At 31.8% G+C, this 21,249-nt stretch overlaps 1 protein-coding gene and 1 non-coding gene across 5 annotated transcripts in view; one reads left to right on the forward strand and one right to left on the reverse strand.

Annotated features, from left to right (window-relative positions):
• Window positions 1-557: 557 nt before the first annotated feature.
• LOC143059869 (U5 spliceosomal RNA) lies at window positions 558-677 on the reverse strand. Its single transcript, XR_012973647.1, has one exon. It is a non-coding gene; the product is annotated as a U5 spliceosomal RNA (small nuclear RNA).
• An 11,761-nt stretch (window positions 678-12,438) lies between these two features.
• The window catches only part of LOC143058850 (alpha-1,6-mannosylglycoprotein 6-beta-N-acetylglucosaminyltransferase A-like), a 66,009-nt gene continuing 57,198 nt past the window's right edge, over window positions 12,439-21,249 (forward strand). For all 4 annotated transcript variants that reach the window (XM_076232323.1, XM_076232325.1, XM_076232324.1 and 1 more), the window contains exon 1: window positions 12,439-12,504. The gene's annotated coding sequence lies outside the window, so the exon portion shown is untranslated. The remainder of the gene's footprint in view (window positions 12,505-21,249) is intronic.

The raw sequence follows: 21,249 nt of genomic DNA on the forward strand, positions 1-21,249 counted from the left end.
TAGACAAAAAAAGAAACAACTTTGTATTCAATTTTTTCATTTGACTAATTAATAACCATCAAATAGGCATGATATCTTTTATACGATTTTACAACCATTCGATACATCATCGATAGCAGGCGTAAAGTCAGCACAGTATTCAGCTAATTGTGCTTACATGAAATATCCTTGATTTGATTATTTTATATACTTTTCTTAAATACTTTAAATCAAACGAAATATTTGATATCACAATCGTTATATGAATATGTTTTAATTCTATGGATCTTCTTATCCCAGGCATAAATTACCATAGCCGTATTTGGCACAACTTTTGGGAATTTTCGGTCCTCAATGCTTTTCAACTTTATACTTGTTTGGCTTTTCTAACCATTTTGATATGTAACGAGATAAATACTGGGAAACTATTAGTATGCTATTAACAGAACAGCATGCCAAGTGTAGTGTGTATAAATCAACTATTTTGTCCTTCCTTGACGTAACCATGGTAACTGAAAGGTTTATTTCTAATAGTAAGGGTGTTTTGTTCCATATGTTGTATTTTTGTATTAATATATTACCCTGACCGATACAGGGCGGCAAAAATAGTCTATAGACTCATTAATTTGTTCCTCTCCACGGAAATCTTTAGTAAAAGGCGAAAGATTTATTCGTGGATTGAAGAGAAACCAGAGTAATTGTAAATCGCAATTTAAAGGTTAATATATAAATAAAACTTATTCTAAGTTGATGGTATTGCTGTAAAATTTTGTAGAATTTCATGCTTCAAATATAATCGGTACTGATTCAAAAATATTAATCTGATCAAACAATTTAGTAGAAATTATTGATAACAAAACAATACATATAGCAATAATGAAAATATTTTATTTTTGAAAGAAATAAAGTTGTAAATAGACAACATTTGTCGAAAGGTACAAAATAAGGGAGGTAATGAAATAGTTATTATCTTATTATGAAAATTTATATTAGTCAACAATGGAATAGAATTTCCTTTATAATACTTTCGATAATGCTAACATATCATGGAATATTATGTCCAATGCATGGGAGAAAATCAAATACTACGTAATAAAAAGAAATAAATATAAGCTCGAAAAGCAGCAAATATTACATAGCAATATTGGTTAAAACTAAGTTTTCTCATGAGGCTCTGTTAGGAGGAACCTCAGGGAGGAGCAATTAAGCGTTGACATGTCAAACTCTCACACGTGAAAGGAAACTTGATAAATGAAATGTTGAATAAAGATGAATAGTTAAACGATAAACAATGGGGTATGTATTCAAATAGTTAGGTACTCATTGTAGAAAGAAAAAAAAAACATTTATATAATTTAAACAAGTCAATATAGTTATTACGGACTTGAACGTCCTCTCCGACAAAGTCATTCAGAAGAGGATTCAGACACCATCTGTAGACTGTCTTATATATATCCATAGAGATTATTTTTGGTGGATGATTGTAGTAGAATGCGGTTCTGACATTTCATTTTCAAGCTTCACCAGTGTTCACTGATTATCTGAATGCTAAAATATATGAACGAGACGTAAAAATGTTTTAATACTGATAAATATGTGAACGAATTTCAAAATCCATTTTGGTACGTCAAAAATTGAAGTTTTATCCTGTTGATTCGTTAATGAGCGATAGACCAGTTTCGATCCGGAACAGTCATTTTAACAGCATTTGCACTTCTTAAAAGTTCTGAAACCTTAGAAAAGCGAACTTAAATTACCTCATAGAAAGACATTTGAGCAGATTCTTAGCGTTATTTTGACAAAATTCATGTAGTCGATGATTTGCTCCCATTGTATCAGTACGAAAAATGAACTCACAATGAGGGTTATGTGTGGATTATCGGAAAATAATGAGAACACCATAAAAGATGCGTTTCCAATACCAAGGATGGAAGATAACTTGGATATCAAAACGGAGGACTTTATTAGTATTAATCAAATTAATTTTAACTGTATAATGTTGCGTCAACGTTCCAGAGTATTCTTGAAGCATTAATAAGCTACTGGACTTCAAAAGTATATTGCATTGTTAAAATCTTTGTGATGTTTTTTTTTTTTTATGAAAAATCAAAACATGAAAAACTTAGATCTATTAGACTAAGGTACAGGTTTTTTTTTTTACAGGAAATTCATTATAATGTTTGTCAATAGTATAATATATATATGTAAATTTACAAAACAAGACTGAGTTAAATGGAATTGGACAGAAGAATGTAGTAACAAATTTGAAATTTAAGAAAAAAATAATACTGTACAATGATGTTCATTATAATATTTGTAACATTTAGGAATTTGAAGTGTATGTGCGACAGATTGTTGTAATTATAATATGGTTAAGTTTTAGCATAATTGCATTTCGTGATGTGTTTTTTTTTAAAATATATACGCGTTTGAGTGTTGCATACCGGTAAATACCGCTATTTGACTTCAGAGACACCTGTTGATATCGGGAACGGTCGCAGCACCGCCAGGCGGAAATAACACAGGTATAGGAGAGTGTGGTAGACTATGTTTAGAGTGTAGTTATAAGATACAGAAACCAGTGTATTTACTTCTGTTAATGGCGGTATGAGAACATGTACATATTGTTATATTAATTGAAAGTTTAGTTATTCTTTGTTGATATTAAATGTCTGTTTTATAGAGATTAAGAGCATGACATAATGTTCACATCTGTACCCCTATTCGTGATATCTTTCCTATTATGTCTGTGTTGCTAGCAAATTAGTGTCAATAAATTGGAAATATATGCTATTATCATACAAACGAGAGGTGTAGCTAGGTATAAAACCAGGATTGATCCGCATGTTTTTCACATAAAAAAAATCCTGTACCAACCATTTAATTACGGGCTCCCAATCTGACACAGGCACATATTTAATTTACTAGTAGTTCAAAAAGAAAGCGATAAATATGAGAAAAAAAAAGCACATGTAGATGAGTTTTTTTCGAAATATTAAAAAAAAACCTACCATTCCATGTTAGCTTTAGAAGAAGAAACACTTAGTTATTGTACCAGTTTGGGCTGAACTTATTTTTACGTGTTCTTACGTTGCTGTTACATAATTGATCCAGGTTAAGGGAGGGTTGGGCGATAACTAATATGGAAGCAAGTCATTCCGTACCCTGACCATTTCGTACCTCTGCCATTCCGTACCCAAATCTGCCATTTCATACATTTGACAGTTCGTACCCACGATAATATCCATTTCGTACACCATTGGCCGAATGCATCTACCATTTCGTACCTCATGGACTTAATGCATGTAAGCTATTTCGTATCATATTTTTGTACACTTTTTTTTTATGATTTTCATGGTTTTTTTTTTAAATATAACATATTAAAAAAGATAATGCATCTAGACGTAACAATGTTTTAAAGACCGATGATTGGTTTAATTAAGCGGCACTTGGAAACTTCAATAGTTATAATAGCACTTTGTTTGTTTGCAGGATTTGATCTTAATTAATTGTTAAACTCTAAAAGTATGGGGTTAATCAACAAACAAAGAAATAATCATCTGCTGCTGTATTTTTATAGTACGAAATATAAAATGGTTCTACATGTTAATATTCCATGAGGTACGAAATATAGTCAAGGTACGAAATGGTCAGGGTACCAAATGGTTTTTTCTAGGGTACGAAATGGGGGGTACGAAATGGTTAGGGTACGAAATGACTATAATTCACAATTATACACTAAGAAAATTATAAACATATAAATAGACTGAATAGAAACGCAAAGAATGCAACTTCTCTGGCAAATACATCAAACTTAAAAGGAAACTAAAAAGAGAAGCATACTAGAAATACATTGAAACACTAATTTGTGAGCTACCTATTAATGAACTAGACCAATGATGAACCTCCAAACAATATATGATAGGGCCAAACAAACTTTTCCAGTATATGATATGCATAAGTAAGATTTAGAATGGAAATGGGGAATGTGTCAAAGAGACAACAACCCAACCATGCTTAGAACAGAAAACAGCAGAAGGTCACCAACAGGTCTTCAATGCATCGAGAAACTCCCGCATCCAGAGGCGTCCTTCATCTGGCCCCTAAACAAATATATATACTTGTTCAGTGATAATGAACGCCATACTAAACTCCAAATTGTACACAAGAAACTAAAATTAAAAATAATACAAGACTAACAAAGACCGGAGGCTCCTGACTTGGGTAACGCTAAAAGATGCGGTGGGGTTAAACATGTTTGTGAGATCTCAACCCTCCCCCTATACCTCTAGCCAATGTAAAAAAAGTAAACACATAACAATACGCACATTAAAATTCAGTTCACGAGAAGTCCGAGTCTGATGTCAGAAGATGTAACAAAAAAAAATAATAAAAAGATGACAATAATACATAAATAACAACAGACTTAACTGACATGCCAGCTCCAGACTTCAATTAAACTGATTGAAAGATAATGTCTTCATCATATGAATATCAGGCATAATCCTTCCCGTTAGGGCATCATAACATATATGAGAAGAACATAAGCCGTGTCATGCCAACAAAAGGTTTTTTAAATAAATGTGTTTAGTTCCGATGTAAAGACCATATATTTAAATCAATATTAACGCCAAAATATGCAATCTTTAATGACCTGACAACAATATCGTAACTATATCCCTTCTTAATAAGTCTATTTAAAGGTTTCGTTAGCTTCTGAGGTGAATACTGACATGTTGTGCTTTATAAAGACTATGTCCATAAAAAATTGGATGTGAAATACCTGAACGTATAAGAAGTCTGCATGTTGAGCTATATTTACGAATGATATCCTTATACAGATGATAAAATTTAGTAAATATTTTGACTAGTTTGTGATATCGAAAACCCTGATGTAATAATTTTTCAGTAATACATAAATTTCTCTCGTTAAAATCTAAAACATTGCTACATACACGAATGAATCGTACAAGTTGAGAGATATATAAACACACATAAGTACATTAAAAATCATGTATCTCAGCTCTTAAAAACTGGAATCCTCATAACTGATACCACTGAAAAAAAATCAAAATCTTGAACGATCAATATCTATCAGTTTTTAAATAGAACCTAAAAAATGAAAATATATGCATTGTATAAACCATACAAGATAAAGGGCCCAGCGAAAATCCATATATTTCACACCTAGCCATATTTATATTTGGTAATACGAAAGTTAAAAAATAAAACATTCACAAAGCCATCGGAATTTTTAGAAGAAATACACGAAAAATAGCATACATGTGAAACTCAGCTACTTTCATTTATAAAAGATAAATAAAAGAATAAAAGACCCTCGTATGTTGATCAATGCAAATCCAAAAGTGATAGATCAACTTTATGTAAATTGAGGTTAAGTGCTCATACTTTATCTATTGAAAGAGGGCGATATCTAAAAATACCAAAGCAGAATAGGGTACTCGTATGTCTTTGCTGTAACAATGGAGACATTGAAGATGAACTTCACTTTCTTTTAAAATGTTCCTCCTATAAATATGTGAGAGATAACCTTATTAAAAAATTAAATAATGTTCTATTGAACAACAAATTTTCTTCCTTATCATATAACTTGCTTATATCAATTCTTAATAGTAATTCCCAAACAATATTAAAAATTCTTGTCAACTATTTGAATGAATGCTTGTTGGTGAGAAACTCATTATTAAAAGGTACTTGATTTTTGTAATAATGTATATGCTTCTCATTTATTTTTTATATATTTCTCTCATAATTATCCACTGTCACTCCTTCATTGTATATATGTTATTGTAGTTAGTCTTTAATTTGTTGCCATAACCATTTATTGTCAATGTGTTAGTGCTAATAAAGTTATCTTATCTTATCTTTATACAAATATTATCGGAAACCGACAATAATAACATTTAAACTGATTTGATTAATATGGATTATGCTAAGGCCAAACAATGACTTCTATATAAATGTTATTAGAAATCTTGGCAAACACTTGTCTGAATACAAGCATTTTCTTTCAAACCGTAGATCTTATCATAATCCACCGTCCGTCACATCTGGTTTTATACACGGAACTGTATTAGGCCATGTCTTGATTTTGGTATTTATAAATGACCTGCCAGACTAAACGACCCATAGTAAGTTCAGGCTAATAGCAGGTAATAGCATAATATACAAATCGATCAGATCCTAGAGTGGTTATGTTAAACTCCAAGTATACATAGATCTAGACACAGCACTTAGTTCAAAGATGTATAGCCTGAAGGCTTTCCACGGAGATAAATGTACTGTGCTATCTGAAGCAACATATTCAGGACAGATACGCCGGTACATTTGAAATGGTCATACACGTACATCAGTAACATCAAATAAGTACATTGGTATTACAATACAGTTAAACCTCAAATTGGGCAAACATATAAATGACATAACATCCAAAAGTGACAAGTCAATCGGTTTCCTAAATCGAAATCTTACAACACACTTACATACAAAAACCCAGGCATAGGACGTTACTGATTCTCGTTCTGTTTTGTATAGATTAGTTGCAATTATCATGGACATTGCTAACCATAGACTATTCAAACCCGTATTGACTACATCCAATAGTGAGGAAAAACGTTACTTTTTTAAGGTAGAATTCGCCAATAAAGGTTTAGATGCTGTAAATATTGGCAATATTTTCCATCAAAAATCTGTACAAAAAACTATACCTGATTACTTCAAAAATAAAGCTACACCTATTATTTCTTATACTTACACCAAGTCTATTGCATCAAAGATTTTCAACCACAAGAGAGTTTTAGAGGCTTTTAACCTCAAAGATACAAAATCCAAGCCTCCGGATTGCTCATGTACATCTTCTCAATACAATTATAGTCCAGCTGGTCATATTATTACTGGTGACCTTGGTATTGTTACCAATGAACAACTAAGAGAGTTGCTAGCCAAGGGACCAAAGTATAGAATCCCCCAGCCCATCAACTGGAAAAAGAATTTCAAGTTACTGATGGATGCAGTTGAGGACTATGCAAGAAAATGGATAAAGCGCGAACCAGACGAACCCGACCTGGACACTCTGTCTGAATGGATCAAAGCTATTCGATCATGCATTCAGAGGCGCATACAAAAACTAAGATGTAATATGAGTACTAGAGTTTCTAACCCTTTCAAGAGTCCGGAGGTTGTGGATGCTTTATCCTCTTTGCATGACAAATATGTCGTTGTTCCGGCAGATAAATCCTCCAATAATATTGTCTTCAGATGTAAAAAACATTATTTGCAATGTCTCACTACAGAGCTTGGAATTGATAAAACTACTGGTAATCCTACATATTCTTTAACATCATTTACCAAGGATGAAATTTTACAAAATCATAAATCTGTCCTTCTTTCTTTTGGTATCAACATCAAAGAAAACGAAGAAAACTTGCCCTCATTATACTGGATACCTAAATTACACAATACTCCATATAAAGAACGATACATAGCTGGGTCTTCAAAATGTTTGACTAAACATCTTTCTAAAGTATTGACTACTATTCTTTCTACAGTTAAAGATGGGCTTCAAAAATATTGTGAGGAGATATATTCTACCAGTGGTGTTAACCAGATGTGGATTCTCAAAAATTCGAAAGATCTACTGCTTAATCTTCGATCACAATCTTTGCAATTTTGCAGCAACATAAAAACTTTTGATTTTTCTACGCTATATACTACTATTCCCCATGCTCAGTTGAAAGATCGACTTCACCATCTCATAAAACAGAGCTTTTTCTATAAAAATGGGAATCGTAGATACAAATTTCTTGTTTTGGGATACAATAATCCATATTTTGTAAAGAATCACACTGAATCTTCCAGAAAATATACTGAAGATGATATTATTAAAATGCTGGACTTTTTGATCGACAATATATTTGTTGAGTTTGGAGGATTTATATTTCAACAGACAGTCGGTATTCCAATGGGTACTAATTGTGCACCCCTGCTGGCTGATTTGTTTTTGTATTCGTATTCGTATGAAGCAGAATTTATTCAGAACCTTCTAAAAGACAAAAAGAAAAAGCACCTTGTGAAATTCTTTAATTTTACTTTCCGATATATTGATGATGTTTTATCATTGAACAACCCATACTTCAGCCAATACTTACATCTCATATATCCCAGTGAACTTGAAATTAAGGATACTACTGATACTAGAAGGACTGCTTCTAACCTTGATCTTTTCCTCAATATTGACGTAGATGGACGACTTCACACGAAAATCTATGATAAACGGGACGATTTCAACTTCCCAATTATCAATTTCCCATTTCTCAGCAGTAACATACCCTCTGCCCCTTCGTATGGTGTTTACATATCACAATTGATACGTTATTCACGTGCTTGTTCACACTATACAAACTTTATATACAGGAGTGTGCTCCTTACGCAGAAACTGCTCCAACAAAGTTATGAGGAGGACAGATTAAAATTGACACTCCGTAAATTTTATGGACACCATCACGAATTGGTGGATCCATATGATGTCTCTTTAACCAAACTAGCTAAGGACATTTTTATCACATGGTAGATTGTGGTTTGTCATTATTTCGTCTAATCTTTTAATTACCAAACGTGACTTATTCCCGATTGTGACTGTTTTGCTGAATGTGAATTCGCATTACTATAAGACGTGTTTCTGTACTTGTTGATCCCAAATTCATGTATTTAGTTTACATGTTCAATGTTATATTTGTAATTCTCATCGGATTTTGTCAAATGTGTTGACGTCTTTTTATTATATTTAGGTGTTACGGATAGAAAAATTAATCACCGCCTTTATTAATTATATTAAATTTTGTACGATTATTTACGTTTGAAGTTGGATTCATAACAAACTGGACATATATATATATTACAGTTAATTGTTATTAATAAGTATTGCAATATGCATTTTGTTTAAATGAATTATCAGTATTTAGTTCTAATATAATCTTAAATCAATCCTAATTCTATCTCACTTTGATAGTTTTTCATATGTGACGTCATGCTGTTTCTAAATTTCATAAATTCAAATGTGGCATAACGTTTGTGCCTTTTCGCCATCGTATGTGACGTCACATTTTTTTTAATTACGTTGACGCCTGGACTGATTCGGGTGTGTCTATTATGTGTTAAACTTTAATAGCATTATGTATTCGGGTTTAGTTTTCTGTAATTAGTTAATACTTCAGTTTCATTATGTATATCTCTTTCATATTCATTTGTTAAAATTTACTGTTTGCAATAGCATGAATTGTTCTATATAATAAGAATGTTCTTATCCCGGGCATAAAAACAATGCCGTATTTGGCGAAACCTTTTCAACTTTTGATCTTCAGTGTTGTACAACTTTGTACTTTTTTTCACTTTCGATCTTTTATATCTGGGCGTCACTTGTAAGTCTTGTGTGGACAAGGCGCGTTTTTGGCGTATTGAATTTTAAACCTGATGCTTTTTGTTATCTATTAATCATGTTTTTCTTTGTCTAATATGTTCTATTAATTTGTATTGTAGTCCTGTAATATTATGTTGTCATTTCAATGTTATATTTAACTTTGCCATTAAAGTGCGAGGTTTGGCATGCCACAAAACCAGGTTAAACCCACCACTTTTATTCCCCTTTAAAAGTGTCCTGTACCAAGTCAGGAAGATGACCATTGTTATATTATTGTTCGTTTCTGTGTGTGTTGCATTTTAACGTTGAGTCGTTTGTGTTTTCTCTTATTTTGAGAAATTGAGATAAGACGTGGCACGGTACTTGTCTATCCCAAATTCATGTATTTGGTTTTCATGTTATATTTGTTATTCTCGTGGTGTTTTGTCTGATGCTTGGTCCGTTTCTGTGTGTGTTACGTTTCGGTGTTATGTCGTTGTTCTCCTCTTATATTTAATGCGTTTCCCTCGGTTTTAGTTTGTTACCCCGATTTTGTTTTTTGTCCATGGATTTATGAGTTTTGAACAGCGGTATACTACTGTTGCCTTTATAGAAAGCACTCGACTGACCTAAACTTGAATATCCTTGTTCTGTGTGAGACCCTCACACAATCTAATCGGTATCCGTAATTAAGATGGGCTAACGAGGATCTGCTCGGTTTATCTACGACAGATATACGAAAACAAGAAGTTTTACAAATATGCTTACCACATTACTTTATCAGAATGTTGGCTACTTACAAGATAGGTAATATTGTAAAAGATATCATACCATCTTGTTTAAATTCCATCTCACAAACTTAATATGTTTACAAGCATATTCAAGAACCAGGAAATAGAACAGGAAAAAAACTTATACTCACATATAGGATATATATGTATATATAAATACATCTAAGGACTCATACCCACTATATTTTTCCATACACACTCATTTTTCAATAGACACTCATATTTTCCATACACAATACTACAATGGATATACTTCCTGCGGTACTTGTTCATGCACCATCATCAAATAATGTACCAGGGTTAAACATGTTTGAAAGTGTTCAATCCTCCCTTAAATCTGGGTCAGCAGTGTAATTTGGCGAATCTTGATAGCCATTTCCAAAAGCAGGGGGTTCCCAACCCTGAATAAAAGGGGATTATAACCATATGTCCCCATTTAAATGCAGTGATCGTTGAGTAGGGATGGGGTGGTGGTCCAACTCCCAGAATCCAACCCGTGGATCTGCTATCTGTGTTACAGCACCTGTATAATTCAGTTGCAATATAGAATCATAAGTCACATGTATCATTACTATATGATACAATTTGATGACATGGAAACATCAAAGTCATTAATGTTCTTATTTTTCAAAACAAAGTCCTATAAAACCATTTTAAAAAGATTGAACTACCGTGTTAAATCTGAGACTACTATAACCTGTGACACATTTATAGTAGTCTCAGGTTAAATTGATAACCTGACTTATAGAATAAGTTTATTCAAAGGATCAATTAGTATACATGGAATGGCACGGTCTAAATTTACGGGCTTTCTAAACAACATAACACAAACCATAAAATTATGATGGGATATCTCGTTTGTGATAAGAATTCTACAGATGCCGGAGCATTATTTCGGACCAAATCATTTATCATACTGTATATAAAAGAAAATGGTAAAGGTTTCAATTAATATGATTAAACTAATGGTAAGAAGTAACCACGGGGGGGTAACCTCGATATTTTCTTGGTAGGGTTGTGCCATTTTTGCCTCAAAAAACGTACCCATTTTAATATAACATTCACGGAAATTCAGTACCTATAGTTATATAAATATTTAAGAAAGAATGACCTATATTTATATACAATATCAAGTTAAAATATGACCCATGCTTATATAAGCACTAACTCACCGGGGTTCATTTGGGAACTTATTTGAAAGCACTTTGTTTGAAAGGTGAACTTTCAAATGAATTGATTTAATTTAATATATTATAATTGACCATTAATAATGTATGATTCTCAATAGCATATTTATATATGATATGTAGATCATACCCCGAATCAATATATAGTTATCAAATGTAAATGCATTTTAATATAGGATGTCATTAAAAAGGAGGGTCATTTTTATATAAAATCTCGCAAAATTATGACCCATATTTTTGGCACATCCCCGTATACCCAATAATAGGAAGTTGACCCCCCGTGGAAGTAACTACAGACATAGCGGGCAAATCGTGAAATCACGATTTTACACAACTGTCAGAAGTGGCAAATGATCTGTTAACTTATGGTATCGTGGACATTTATACCACAACTTCATTTAATTTCAGCATATTGTTCATATTGTAAAGGTCTGTAAAGTAGGCGTATTTTTCAATTAAAGATTTTTTTAAAGATTTTAATATATTATAAGAAAGCTATAGCAAAATGAGACTTTTTGATAAGTTTTCGTGATCTTAAAATTGATCATAAAAGATAGATATAGTAAAAAACAAATAGAAAGAACTCAGTGACTATGCCATGACTGTTTATCACATGGATTAAATTCTATTAAGATGAGACCCATTTTACCATGTTTACAGTCCCGTTTAAATCTATTCGTAGATCCCCCTTTTTTAATCAAATTTAGAATTAAAGGTATATAAAAACACCTGGGCAACTGAGTATAAAATCTTCGTTTGAAGAGGTTTTGGTAAAGAAACAAGAGACATATAATTACAAGTTCTTTGAAGAAACGAAACGAAAGCTATGGGCATTGCTTTTTTGTGCTTTAGCAGAAAATTTAATCCGAATGGGATAAAATATTATCGATTCCGATTAGTTAATTCAAATGTACATTTTTACTCTAAAAATGGTATCTTTGATCCCATATTTATTAAAAACATTTGTGTATTTACTAGGAAATTGTATGCATATTATTAATTAAAAAATATCTACAAAAAAAAAAAAAAAAAAGGATTGTCGGAAATGAAATAATTTTAACCGGAAGTAAAATTATTCATGCTGAAAATTTTGACAACAGCAAATGGCAATGTTGACATACAGAAGCTTGTGGTAGGTATAATTTCTCCATATAATGATTGCAGTAACAGGTTTAAAGATCTCAATATTTGAATCATTCGTACGTATAAACTTCCTTATTGATCAGCAAACGCTTATATGTAGGAAACCACATCAAAAACTTCGTCATGACGTCTGATGAAGGGTTATTTATTTTTCATTTTTTTCCCTTTTGAGTTTGTAAAACGTAAAAATAAAAACGTTTACAGAAAAAGGCGTCATCCAAGAATAAAAATAGCACTCCAAGACCTAATTATGTGTACCAAGAAGTTGATATTCACTAATTTATTGGAGAGGAGAGAGTAACTTCAGTAAGTACTCTGTTTGATTTTAATTTAGATTTGTAACTAGGGCAGAGGGCCACCAGAGAGCATGATTCATCTTTGTCTCCACCGTGACCTGTGTTAACAGGCAGCATGTGTACTGACTGAGCTAAGGCCAAATAAAAAATATATGTCTGTTCCTGCTGCCAAGGCAAATAAATCTGGGTCGGTATGCATGGTAGTCCAAATAATTATGACGTCTGGCAAGGCTATTTTATTTTTTCTGGGACGCCTTCCTACGACGTCATAACACTGAAGCCATTTTTTACGTCTGGAGTTTAAGAGCAAATTTTGGGGGGGACTTTAACACCTAATTTTGACAAGAAAATAGCCTTGCCAGACGCCATAATTATTTGGACTATATGCATGGTATGTCAGAATTGTTTTTTTTAATTAATTTTGCACTCCCTGTCAGATTTGCAGTCATGCTTAATTAAGGGTCCTGTACCCCAAAATGATTTAATCTCTTTAATTGAATTATCCTTATAGTGCCGACTTTTTTTAAACCTTAAAGTCATAAGAAACCAGTGACTAGTTAAAAATAATGTTCTTTCAATTCTTACACCAATGCATACAAACATCTGAAACTTAGTCTACTTCGTGTAAATTTCGTACAATCGTCAATTTTTTTTTCAATCGGTCAGTGTTGTTATAAAGATATGGCAGGTAATTAAAGTTCATGTTTTGAAGCTGAAGTTTAACGATTGTCACCTGTTTGTCATCAATCGACAAAAAATCCACAAAAAAGCATGGAAATTCAGCACGTGTTTAACATGTAAATTCAGATAATAGTTTATTTTTAAGGACATCCATGCGTATTGTGGTTACCCGATTTTTACGAGATGGGTCACACTGAGGTCACTTTGCATACGGAAAATATGTCGGGGGAATTTCTTCCTAAATATGAATAAATTAAAGAATTTTCTTCAGAAAAAAGTATATGTACATAAGTTTTATAATGAAAACTATCCATTGAGTTATAAAAAAACACATGCATTATTTTTTTTGATTTGAGGTTTCTTATGACTTTAATTGTAGCACATTTGTGCTGGGAGCAGCCATTTTGAGTGTTAGGCATAGTAAGATACGGATCTGGATCGGATTGGAAACGACTTTTTCTGAAATTGAATAAAAAGAGCTAGGGTCAGGGGTTTTGAGTCAGGGTCGGTCAGGAACAGGAAACAGACATATATTTTTTTTGGCCTAAAGAAGTACCTCATTAGCTCATTGCTTGTGGCTGACTAAAGGGGTCTAATTTGGGGGGTTCTGATCCCGGATTCGTCTTACTGTTTTGTCAGATTCCTGTATCCCACTTACACTATGTATGTAAGCAATTCTTATTTTAACATAATTTCTTGTGTCCCACTAGACTTCATTTTCCGCATTCACGGCACAATAATTTGTCGTGTCACGCTCAGACCCATGGCCAGTGAGACCCAGGACTAAGTGTCTACCATATTTACAAACTGAAGAGCTTATGTTTGTACTTGCATTGCATATATACATGTACCTACATGTACTCTAAATAAAGCTTTATATCTTATGTCTTAAGAATAGATGAATAGTAGAAGAAAATTATAAAAATATAGAGAAACCTACATGTACAATGATATATTGCAGCAACTAACTTGCTCTAATGTAACTGACTATTTCCATGAACAATTCATGTGATTTATTGGTGCTTATCTGGGTCATTAAAGTAAATTTGTATTTATAAAAAAAAATGAGTTTACTAGTCATGCTAGTGTTTATGCTATGCAACAAATTTTGTCGTTTGATACACTAAATTGTAAAGAATAAATCTAAAGGCATGTGGGGCCATATGATATGTCTAATTGTGATGGAAAAAGACCAAGAAAACAAAGAAAACTTTGAAATGAAGGTTTAAAAAATCCAAGAATGTAATTTCTATTCAAACCAACCTTGCTTTAAATCTTAGTCACCTGTCAGCAGACTCCACAAGGTACATGTACATGTATGTGTCATTCGTCATATTATTAAAAAGAAAATTTTTTGCATATGAAGTAAATCATGAAGGTGGTACAGTGACCTATATAACTGTTGATTTCTTTGTCTTTTGTTCTCTTGTGCAGAATTATCTCAATGGCAATTAAACCACATCTTCTTTATTATATGGTAAAAGAATAGTTATATACTTCTTCTTGCAGGATGCATAAAACAAGCATAATATTATATATATTCTGGCCAGCGAAAAGACAATTTAAGTCGCCAAAGAATTTTGAAAATCGTTTAAACTCTCTGGCCAACTGACTTCATAGCAAACTCAAATTGCTATTTAACAAATTGGTTTAAGCATGATAAAGGAGTCAAGTTCTAATTTACAAGTCACACGGGGAATAATTTAAACTATCTGACTAGGAAAACTGAGACTTTTCCAAAACGACTTTTTTCCATGTAAAACTGGTGCCAATTAAAGATTTATAAGTAAAATACAGATACATAAAATGTAAACAGGATTTTCTTTTAATAAATTTACTTTTAAATACTACAATGTATCTTATGATGATAAACAAGATTATTTCCAAGTTTGGTAGAAATCAAGGATAGTTTAAGAAAGGTATTCAAATTTCAAAAACTTTAATCACAGAGTGAATATTTGTGGATGATGATGACGAAGGAATGTACATTGTAATGGCCAAGTTGTGAAATTTTGTCACATTTTCTCAGGAACTACAATTTTCATGAATTTTAAAGCTATTAGTAATTTGAATTCAAGTTTCATATGTGCATGATGTGTGATCAATGTGTTTTCACATGGATCATGCATTAAACAATACTACCCACATTTTTTACTTACAATATTTATATAACAGGGTATACATGCTCATGTAATAAGGATATTTAAAGGTGAAACCAGAGACTGTCAACAGTACTAGTCAGAAAATGAAATTTAATTGCTACATGTACATTACAGTACAGCTCAGGTGGATTTTGCAGTGGTCACCCAGTGCCGGTAGGCAAAATTCCTAGCTTGTCAACTCTGCCCACCCATAAGAGTGGACATGGCGTGATGCAATTTCTTGCTGAATCAAAAGACTTGCGGGTGCCATTCAAATGTACAATCAATTGAAAAAAGCAGATAAGCATTTGTAATAATATTTTTACAAAAAAGAGATTATACATGTATATGTACAATTGTAGCTAGAGTGGGCACAGGTTGGCTGCCCACTATTGGCAAGTTGGAAAAGAAAAATCCACTTGGGCTGTTGTGTACATTTTTGTACATGTAAACATATCATTTCAGTCCCCAAGACAAAATATAAAGTTTCATTATTTTAAACTTTTGTCACAAAAAGATGCTATTTGTGCATTTAGTTGTTATAATATTTACAATTTTTATGCATCTTCAGAGTCTAGAAAGATTTTCTAGAGTCCTGGACTGATAGACTCGCCTTAATGAGAACCCTTGGGAGGGGGAGGGGTGTCATTATCATAGTTCAACCTGTTAATTTGCTGCTATCTATTTTATTGTTAACACTGAAGTAAATCAATGGGCAGACACTTTCAATCAATAATTGGTAGTTATTAAATACACTTTTGTAAAATGAAAAATAAACATTTTCTTGAAAAATTTGTGGTATTGACTCATGTGACTCTGAAAGGTATTTGGTTAAAATTTAAAGTTCTCATTTCAGTTTAAAAGACTTGATGAATATTTAAATAAACATAATGATTAAACTAAATATTGTTTTTACCATTAATTTATACGGTAAATCGTTATTAAATTGTTTCCTAAAATCAATAAGTACCTTATCAATATTATTTAATGATATTCAAGTGGATATTATTTTTGGACACTATGTATACATGTAGATAATGTACAAAAACAATACTTGGTATTTATATATATATAACAATACTAATATATTAAAAGAAACAAGACACCGACCAGATTTTAAAATTGCATATGACATGTATGATACATGTAGGTTGCTTATTAAAACATTAAAAAATGTACACTTTCTGTTAGATTACTAGATTTGTAAGTTTTTCTGCTTAAGTAAGGTAGCTTGAAACATGTAGGAACTGCTTGTGGTTACAGATAAATGATATTTTCTATAAAGATGCATTACTATCAGTACATGTACATGTATCTGTGTGACAACTATTTCCAGGTCATGCAGGCCTATACCTAGGTCATGGTCTTGTGACTTTGAATTAATTAGCAATTTTCAATGTGAAGTTTTCCATGTTTTCTGCTTAAATTAGTTTGATAGGAACTTCATGTTATATGGAATAGATCAATGATATCTTCTATAAAAGTGCTTCTCAGTCATGTCAGTTTGACAATCACTTTGACACCCTCACACTACATGTATTTGATTTGATGCTGTCCATCAGATTGTCCTTTTCTGAAATTTCTGCTGACAGGCAAGACATTTCTCTGTGTCAACAATTTATTTAAACAATGTTTGCTCTTCTAGCAGTGTTGACAATTGTTGACTCAATCTATACATGTATGTGCATTTGTAAATACAATGTAGTGGCACAGCATATATAGTTATCACTAAAACGAGATCTAGAAATAAATTGACATTACTAAATTGGTTAGTCATGTTCATGATGTTAGTGAATTCCTTCTATGCATAGAAAAAAACAAGACAATTTTTATGAGTAGACAAATATCACATACAATTCCATTACACCAAAAACAATGCAGATTTTTAAACAGATCTAGAGATATATAGAAGATGTATCATGATAATTGCCAATGAGACAACCCTTCACCAGAGAATCAGAGAACTAGAGAAAATAGAAATAAAAACAATGCAGATTTTTAAACAGATCTAGAGATATATAAATAAGAAGATGTGGTATATATAATTGACAATAAACATGATGAAAGACTCGATCTTCACCAGAGAATCTATTTCATTTATTATTTAAGACTTTGACTTATTCATACTCTCAATACAGACACTTAATCAGGATATTTACATGTATTATGTTATCTCAAATAAAACGATTTCTTCAAAAATTCAATAATTGATGAAACCTTTTTCAATGTTTTTGTGAAAAAAGTTTAATCAGAACAAATATATCACAAAAAAAATGATTTCATTTCATCAAAAATTCAATAGTTCATGAAACTTTTTTGTGAATTTTTTTTTATTAGAACAAATATATCACAAACAAAATGATTTCATCAATAATTCAATAATTCATGAAAGGTCTTTGTGAAAAACAGTTTAATTGGAACAAAAATAGAAATGTATTAACTGTCAGACACTGGAGATGACACTTTGTGTAGGTAGTTATGCCAAATAAAATAGTATGTGTGGTTCCAGTTAAATGTACATCTGAAAAAAAGTAAGGCTAAGTATTTTTTTAAGTAGGTGGGATTTTTTTTCATTTTATGTTTTTTTTTACATTGAGTCTATGGGCATAATAGGAGCAACATTCTGACTTTAACAGTGCTTAATGCAAAATGAAGACAAAATGTTTAGGACAGGCTATAATAATTACTAAGACTAAAAAGTAAGGTAGGTCTGGTAGGTAGGGTAACTAGGGTAACTGGAACTACACATGACGTAATTTTTTTCGGCCTTAGTCTACCTGATATTTCTATGGATTTTCTAATTTGTAACTGCATGTATCTCAATGATTTTGATGTTTTGTTAAGCAATGTTTTGTATAATGGCAGGTATATTTGTTCATTGATTTATATTGTTTCAAATAAGTGAAGTGTTATACAAATGTATTGGGAAGTGATTGTATATATATCTTTGTATATGAAAATGAAATTCGATGATTAAATGATTAATTAACTTAAAGGAAGGGATTTAAAAAAACAATAGAAACCATTTTATTTGAAAAGATAACAATATCAATTTGTATTTGCCTTTGTGTTCATGTTTTTGTGCCCCTGCCATGGCGAAGAGGGACTAAAATTTTACCCTTGTCAGTCTGTACGGACATCCGTACGTATGTCCCAAAGTTAGTTACTTTAAGTTTGCCTCAACCAAATTTTATGAAACTAATACAAAATGCTTAAGTTACCACAATACACAGATCAAGTTTGTATTTCAGTTGCGTGACTATACATTTGTAACAGTTCTAGAGTTATGCCCCTTAAAAAATGTGAAAATTGTACCCTTAAGTAGTCCCTATATGTCAATTATTTTAACCAATTGGACTACATGTACAATTACAAAAAAGTTTAATTTCTATAAGAATACTGTACTTTAATATGTCACATCAATTTTACCTACATGTATAAACCTTATCATAATGATCTTTGTAAGAAAGAAAAAAAACTTATTTGTCCTTCATTTGCCTTTGAATCTTCATTATAGCTAAAACACTGTTTGTTAAAAATGTTTTAACTCCAGGGAACTGAAAGTACAATCAGACACATTTAATTACATTCTAATGCAATCTTTAATTTATGTAACATTACCTTTAGCTAAAACTGGCTGTCAAATCCACAATTTACATACCTCAGGTAGCCATTTTGAATTACTGGAATTCACTAATGTTTGATTATTACAATATAATTGAGAATAACGCAAAATCTCAGTAACCTTAAAAATGTCATTTGAATAAGATTTCATCCAAATTTGACTCTATACAAGTAACAAAACAACCTTGAATTTGAATGTATTCATGTGCAAATGACATCATACATGTATCTTGCCATGTTGTTTTTCTGCCAAAATCATGAAGTTTCCCAGATTTTGTTTTACCATAGATCAATACAACTTTTCAAGCTCTTACATTTTATTAAAGGGGGTGGGGTTAGTACTAGAAGTGCTAATGTTTTATGTGCTGTCTAAAATTCAAAATGTACAACATTGTTTAAGACAAATTTAGATGCTATAAAAATACTGTAGATGGCATGCATATGGTACATTTAGGTTTCAAAATTGTCAGTCAAGGGGGCTCCCGGGTCTAAATCAATTTTTCTTTTTACTATAGGATTTTGCTATATTTTTCTATTAACTAACTTTCTCTTATACTTAATAGAAAAATAAAATAAAAAAATGGGGTGACCGGGTCACAGTTAATTTAAGCTCCGAAAGAAGCATACATTTTTATACGACCGCAAAATTTGAAAAATTTTTCGTCGTATATTGCTATCACGTTGGCGTCGTCGTCGTCGTCGTCGTCCAGCGTCCGAATACTTTTAGTTTTCGCACTCTAACTTTAGTAAAAGTGAATGGAAATCTATGAAATTTTAACACAAGGTTTATGACCACAAAAGGAAGGTTGGTATTGATTTTGGGAGTTTTGGTCCCAACATTTTAGGAATTAGGGGCCAAAAAGGGCCCAAATAAGCATTTTCTTGGTTTTCGCACTATAACTTTAGTTTAAGTTAATAGAAATCTATGAAATTTTGACACAAGGTTTATGACCACAAAAGAACGGTTGGGATTGATTTTGGGAGTTTAGGTTTCAACAGTTTAGGAATTAGGGGCCAAAAAAGGGCCCAAATAAGCATTATTCTTGGTTTTCGCACAATAACTTTAGTTTAAGTAAATAGAAATCAATGAAATTTAAACACAATGTTAATGACTACAAAAGGAAGGTTGGTATTGATTTTGGGAGTTTAGGTCCCAACAGTTTAGGAATTAGGGGCCAAAAAGGGACCCAAATAAGCATTTTTCTTAGTTTTCGCACCATAACGTTAGTATAAGTAAATAGAAATCTATGAAATTTAAACACAAGGTTTATGAACATAAAAGGAAGGTTGGTATTGATTTTGGGGGTTTTGGTCCCAACAGAATAAGGGGCCCAAAGGGTCCAAAATTAAACTTTGTTTGATTTCATCAAAATTGAATAATTGGGGTTCTTTGATATGCCGAATCTAACTGTCATGACTGTGTATGTAGATTCTTAACTTTTGGTCCCGTTTTCAAATTGGTCTACATTAAGGTCCAAAGGGTCCAAAATTAAACTTAGTTTGATTTTGACAAAAAATGAATCAGTTAGGTTCTTTGATATGCTGAATCTAAAAATGTACTTAGATTCTTGATTATTGGCCCAGTTTTCAAGTTGGTCCAAATCGGGGTCCAAAATTAAACTTTGTTTGATTTCATCAAAAATTGAATAAATGGGGTTCTTTGATATACCAAATCTAACTGTGTATGTAGATTCTTCATTTTTGGTCCTGTTTTCAAATTGGTCTACACTAAAGTCCAAAGGGTCCAAAATTAAACTTAGTCTGATTTCAACAAAAATTGAAATCTTGGGGTTCTTTGATATGCTGAATCCAAAAATGTACTTAGATTTTTTATTATGGGCCCAGTTTTCAAGTTGGTCCAAATCAGGATCTAAAATTATTATATTAAGTATTGTGCAATAGCAAGTCTTTTCAATTGCACAGTATTGCGCAATGGCAAGAAATATCTAATTGCACAATATTGTGAAATAGCAAATTTTATTTTAATTAGAG

Source organism: Mytilus galloprovincialis, chromosome 14 (assembly GCF_965363235.1).
Source record: "Mytilus galloprovincialis chromosome 14, xbMytGall1.hap1.1, whole genome shotgun sequence".
In the NCBI taxonomy this organism is placed as follows: domain Eukaryota; kingdom Metazoa; phylum Mollusca; class Bivalvia; order Mytilida; family Mytilidae; genus Mytilus; species Mytilus galloprovincialis.